The sequence below is a fragment of the Macrosteles quadrilineatus genome, unplaced genomic scaffold, assembly GCF_028750875.1.
Source record: "Macrosteles quadrilineatus isolate MER2022 unplaced genomic scaffold, UCM_ALF_1.0 Scaffold_5__1_contigs__length_97177068, whole genome shotgun sequence".
NCBI lineage: Eukaryota > Metazoa > Arthropoda > Insecta > Hemiptera > Cicadellidae > Macrosteles > Macrosteles quadrilineatus.
Genome location: NW_026542598.1, coordinates 58,536,294 through 58,543,384, shown reverse-complemented (window position 1 = coordinate 58,543,384; position 7,091 = coordinate 58,536,294).

Sequence of the window (7,091 nt, the reverse complement as noted above, 5' to 3'; positions counted from 1 at the left end):
TCAGGATTTAAATGGCTACACAACATAGGTACTAAATTTTTATCAAAATCGTTCGGGCCATTTTTTAGAAAATCCGATTTTTCCGGTTTGTTATGGGTTTTATGGAAAAATCCCCATTAAAAATCAAAATGAAAAAAATGAAAAAAAAACGCCTGGAGATACCATGGATTAGAACCTACATACCAAATTTCATCGAATTCGGACCACAGGTGTAGTCCGGCCCTAGCTCTGTACACATACAGACACACACCGACATCACTTCGAAAACCACTTTTTTGGGTCCAGGGGGACCCAAAACAAATATATCCACTCAAACTCGAAAATTTTGACGAAAACAATACTTTCTCCATATACGTCGTATAGGGGGAGAAAGTAAAAATAGACTCTAGAAATAAATTAAACTTGAAGGGAATGAAACCCTAAATGAAACTATGTTCTTTTAAATTACCATTCGCACGTGCCCTAGATCATAAACTTTAAAATAAAAACACAGCCGTAAAAATTGATTTAGTAAGTCGGATGGATAAGCATGTTACAGCTGGAGCTGATTGACGTTTTGGTAAACCCCAGGTCGAGCTTTTGTTTTAACTTTCCGTTTTCAATTTGGTGATATTGTCACCCTACTTCACGAAATTCAAGCAGGAGTTCCCCGAGGAAGTGTATTGGGCCCTGTTCTCTATACATTGTTCACGGCGGACCTCCCTGAAAGAAAACTTAATGTCGAACTTCGCTGATGATACTGCTATAGCCTCTCATGAAAACCCTGCGATAGCTTCACAAATGTTGCAGACTGGACTCGATGGTTTCTCCGATTGGATAAGAAAATGGGGGATCCAAGTAGGGTAAATGAGAGTAAATCTGTCCACAACCTTTACAACAAGATTAGACACGTGTCCTCCAGTTACCCTAAATAATGTTCAAATCGCACAGAGCAATGAAGTTGAAGCTAAATACTGGGATATGACCCTTGACAGAAGGCTTACTTGGAAAAGCCATATCTGGAACAAGATAATTTCGTTAAATTAAAAATTTATAAATCTTTGTTGGCTATTAAATAAAAAATTAAAATTAATAGCAGCAAATAAATTGCTATTATATAAAACTATTCTGAAATAAGTGTGGACGTACGGTATCCAACTGTGGGGGACATCCAGCAAGTCAAATCCGGATGTCATCGAAAGATTCCAATCTAAAGTTCTAAGGCACATTCTCCAGGCACCATGGTTCGTTTAACGAAGTGCTTCACAGGGACAGTCGAACCCCAACGGTCAAAGAAGAAATTACAAGGTTAAAAAATGCCAAATACAGAAATTAGAGTACCATTAACTACCTTGCTTTAAATTTATTGGACGAGAACGAAGAACGACTTAAGTTGTCTCTTTTAGGAATTTATGGACTTTAAACTTTGTACCAAATATGCAAAGTTTGTGTGTTCTAGCTTTATTTTTGGATTAAGACTAAAATTACTGTATTAAAATTTTAATATTTGATTTGCTTATTGTTCTATTTTTGTTGAACAGATTGTAAATAAAATAAAATGTAAAAAAACCCTTCCGTGCTCTGCTAAGCCACTACGGCCACCTTTAACTCCAGGCCGCGGCCTTCGAACTGGCAACGTCGCAAGTGGTGTTGTAACAGCTGTTTTTGTTTGGAAGCAACTAATGGTATTTCTGTATTTACGAAAGATTGGTTACTGAACTATGACAATATTGACTCCGCTTAAAATGTACAGATATATATTTGAATTCATATTGTTTCAATTTTCAATTCTGTATGTTTTATTTTCAATATTTAAAAAAATTTATATTCATAAATTAAAAATTAAATCAATTAAGTGCGAATTAATGAGCTGATGCACGCCGATGTCACATGTCTGCCATGTTATCTTATGGGACGTCTGTCACTGAACAACACCACTTGCGAGGTTGCCAATTCTACAGGCCGCGGCCTGTAATTAAAGGCGGCCGTGGCTAAGCTGACTCGTGGGGTCCCAGTTTATCGACATCCCAAAAGATCGACACTGAAATAGTCCCATAATGTCGACAACTCAAAATGTCGACAGTGTCGGTAATATGGGATGTCTGTAAAGTGGGATGTCGGTTATGTGGGATGTCTGTTATGTGGGACGGTTGTGTAAATTTTCCCACTTTATCGACACGCAAAATGTCGACAAGCAAAACAGATCGACAAAGAGCGGGAGATTCAAATTGAAGGTGAACAGCTCTTGCTGAACAACTCGGTTGAGTCCAGAATAAGAGTCGTTCTTTTTTAAACTCCGAACGACTTCTATCCACGGCGCCTGCAGCTGCAGTCTCCTTCAAATTTGTCAATGCTATTTCAACTATTTTGTGTATATCAATTGTGTTCTGCCGTTTGAAGGCTTTACAATAATTTGTCATTTTTCACACTTGTATTGTGATTTATTATACTGTTTTTTTTTTCGTGCAAGAAAGTAGTTAAAACTTGCTATCTAGGCCAAACTTTGCTTGAGGATAGTTAGTTATGGTATCCATCCAACGATTTTTCAATCAGAAATTAATTTGAAATTTATAATGGAAATACATAGTTTTCATTTAACTTAATAGCTTAGTGTTACAAACAGATTAACCCAAATAACGATTTTACGTTGTTCATTGTTACACTTTGAAATATTAAATGAGTTGTAGTACATTTGTATCGGCAACTTACACCGGAAATGAGGAAATGTAAAAACTGCGTTAATTTACCTAAACAAACTGCAGATGCATTGATTCTTTTGTTAACCTTTCCATTGCCAATATGGCGATCCATAAAAAGTAATGACAACATAACATTTTGCAAATATCTTTCCAAACTATTTTGTAGAGTTAAAAAACAAATTATTTAGTATATTGAAGCATTATTATGCGCTTACTGGTTACGGAGAAAACTCGAACAGTTTAAAATCCCTATGTTTAATCTTATGGAGAATAAGTAAACTGTTGTAGTTAGCTTGTTTATGAACATATTTTGATCAAATTTTGAAAATGCATTTATTTCATACTAAACTACATGTAATAACATTTTTTAAACCTCTTTTAAACCCTACCTGTTGCAACAGACCTAAGTACTTGTTAAACTAATGCTATATTTAAATTAGGGAATAATTTTGTGATATTTTTAAGGAGATGATGTAAATCCAATAAAGCAAATGGAAATTCGTTTAGTCTGCAGGTTTGCTGTGGAGGGAGGGGGTATTTAAAATAAATCATAGAGTTGTAACAGTATTTTCAAACACACAAACCACTACTTGTAAACTGTAATGGCTGCTTAGGAAACGTAAACACCTTGTCTAAATGCAGTTGGTATAAAGAAATAGTATATGCCTACTTACTGTATTTGGTTACTAGAGTATTCTAGCCCGGTAAGGTGTTTCACCGAAGGCGTAGCCGAGTGCGGGATTTTCGTGCGAGTATGGTAGCTATAGTACCGGGTGAGTAACACGATACTTTACATCATACTACACAGAAAAATCAGTACATATTTAACTCATTCATAACACAATTTATTTAGGACAGAACATATATTATATTTCAAAAAATAAAATAGGCCGCTAAAATTAGCTGTTTATTTCAACAGCAACAGCTGACTAAGTACACGGGAATAGTATATTACGTTACTAGTCCTGAAAATAAGTGTTTACCGGACGAGTGTGGTCGTTCCCGTGCGAGACGAAGTCGAGTACGGGATTATCATACGAGTCCGGTACACACATTTTGGACGAGTTGCGTACGACAGTTTACGCCATACTACTAAATCCCTACAAATCCTTATTATATTTCCACCAACTAAAGGACTAAAAATCCCTAGTAATAACCTCTAAGAGAGGTTATGTTTTTGTTTATAACCATTCATTGCCACCTAAATACAGTATAATCAGCTGATTGGTGTCCGGTCGGTAATAGTATATTACGTTACTAGTCCTGAAAATAAGTGTTTACCGGACGAGTGTGGTCGTTCCCGTGCGAGACGAAGTCGAGTACGGGATTATCATACGAGTCCGGTACGCACATTTTGGACGAGTTACGTACGATAGTTTACGCCATACTACTAAATCTGTACAAATCCTTATATATTTCCACCAACTAAAGGACTAAAAATCACTAGTCATGAGAGGTTATGTTTTTGTTTATATATCTCAATGTTTATAACCACTCATTGCCACCTAAATACAGTATAATCAGCTGATTGGTGTCCGGTAAAACTCATTACAGTACAGTAGTACGCAATGAAACCCCATTTGAATAAGCTGGCGGCAAACAGCTGTTTTCTGGACTAAATCCTTGCGTGGGAAGTTCGTCAAAATAGTGTAGTGTGGCGTAAAACTCATTGCAGTACAGTAGTACGCAATGAAACCCCATTTGAATAAGCCGGCGGCAAACAGCTGTTTTCTGGACTAAATCCTTGCGTGGGAAGTTCGTCAAAATAATGTAGTGTGGCGTAAAAGTACATTACGTAACTTTTCCGTGTGTAGGCATGGCAAAGGGTAACTTCCCATCCACAGGATGGAAAAGTACCTGTTTCTGTGTAGAATTTTATTACACACAAAGTTAGATGTTAAAATTAAGTGTTTATTCTTAGATATTTAAATGAATACCTACTCGGGTTTGCTGCTACGGGGAAGGTAATTTCGGTGCGTTTTTGTTTTGAAAGGTTGTTGGCTAAGCAGTATGAAATAAACAAAAATTACCTAATTTGATTGAAGTAAAATCCGAGAACAATAAAACTAAAACAGTTTTGTTATTATCCTTAAGAATAACTTGGAAATTTCTTATATATCCTTAACCGGTAGACATGCAACAACGCTTCAATAAACTAAACTATTTCTTTTTTTTACTCTTAAGTCATAATTCATTTATTTAACCAGATTTACATAATTTAATAGCATTCGAGATTCAAAGATTCAAGATTCAAATAGTCTTTATTCAATATATAACATATATTAAACATACGTGTATCTGAATAGAGTCAAAATCTACATATAAACCATTGATGCTGATCAAGGTTTTTTACAATATTTTTTTAATAAACCACATTGAGAACTCAGAGCAGTCATTTTTTGGCAGCGGGTATGGTGGTAAAATCGAAAACTCTAAATTCATTTACATAGCTAATGTGTTTATTAAAATATATCTATTGATATTTAGTGGTATTTCTCATGGCTAAGTATTTTATTTAATAATAATTTAGTGAATCCGTTTGCTCAGAACAGTCTTCAATTTCTCAAAGCTTGCCTCATTGTATTACAAGTTATGAAGTATACAGCTGGCAAAATTGGAAATAGGAAAGATATGCTACAAGCTAAAATGGTACGATTTTATTAATGCTACAAGTTTCATAACTCCATTTACGCTCTATCATAAACACTCGAATTAAATTAGAGATTTGATTGGTTTAACCCATAATAAGCCTAACAAATATTTGTATGAAATATAAGTTTCATAAAAAAAATGTTGTAGAAATATAAGAAGTTACTTTAGATTAGAACGTTAACCAATTACGTTAGCCAGAAACGTTAACCAATTCTTGGACATGAAAGTACATACAGTTCATAAGTACATACAAATTCATCTCTGATGTTAGGCCCCATTTGATATGGATCCATATGTTCATTGCTGCAAGTGTTGCTAAGTTGTAATACCGGTTGAGCGCATTTTGCTGCATAGTGTTAGGCTACATTTTGTGTAACAACAAATGTTTTTCTTTTTACCACCTAGACTACGATACTGCATAGTTTTACCATGATTTACAGAAAATGTAACGCCAGTCATTTATATATGTGTCAACGATAAAATTATTTAAAGTTATAAATACATGTTATGCCTATATATTGCCCAAATAAACAAAAAAATACTAAAATACATGCATATTTTATTTCGTGCAATATGGGGTCACAACATTTGATATATAGTTGTTAAAACGGCAGATAGTTAATGAAAAATGTGGTTCGGATTCCACTATAAACTGTGGGTCCCATAGTTGCCATTGGCTGTATAGGCTATTAATCAACAGCTGTGTCTAAGGAACTACTGTTGTGAGAACAGTTTATTTCATAACACCTGTTAATTTCTGTTAATTATAATCATATGCATCCACTTAATTCTTAGTAAACTATGGAGGTTCATAGATTTTTTTAACTTCTATCCCTACAAGTATAGTTAGTTAATCTTCCCCATAATTTGAGCCGGACTTCCAATCATAATCAAAACAGTAGGCTACAATATTAATTAGCGTTTTGTCATCGCGTTGGAAGCCGGGCTCGAACGGGAAATTTCGTTCCAACACACTGACTACATCACTGCATTTGCCTAGCAGTGTAGCCATGCTGCGGGAGGAAAGTTGAAATCAGGGGCGTAGTCTCGCTGAATTGGATTAAAAATCATTATTTAGCAGCCAATGCATTACCAACCCTCTACGACAAAACTATACGTGACATTTGTTGTTCTTTTACATTTACTGAACTTCTTAAAATTTATCTCTAAGGTAGCATGTGTTAAAAGGAAATTGTATTAGTTAAATAATTATTTGTCCAATCAATTTAACTTAAGGTAATTTTAACGTTCCATTGGTACCATTTTATTAATACCCCCGCCGCAGCAAACCTGCCGACTAAGCGAATTTCCATTTGTCTGAATTGATTTTCAGTTAAATATTTTATAACATTAGGTTTAACGAGTACCTAGGTTTGCTGCTACAAGGAAACTAATAAAGTGTGTTTTTGAGTAAAATATTGATAGCTTAGTACAAAATAAATAAATTTGCCAAGTTTGATCAAAATATATCCATAAACAAGCAAACTACAACATTTGACAATATTCTCCATAAGAATAACATAGGAATTTTAAATTTACAATTTTTTTAATTTTCTCCGTTACTAATAATCAAACAAAAATACTTTAATATACTAAATGATTTGTTTTTTTAAGCTCTTTAAAAAGGTCTAAAGAGAAATCGGGAAATTTTGTGTTTTGAGGGTCAAAAGTGAGAAAAACCAATTTTTACCCCATAAAACCCCCCGTAAAGCCCCGTTCCCATGGTCCGATCGTGCTGGTTCACGAACTCATTCAAGTTTA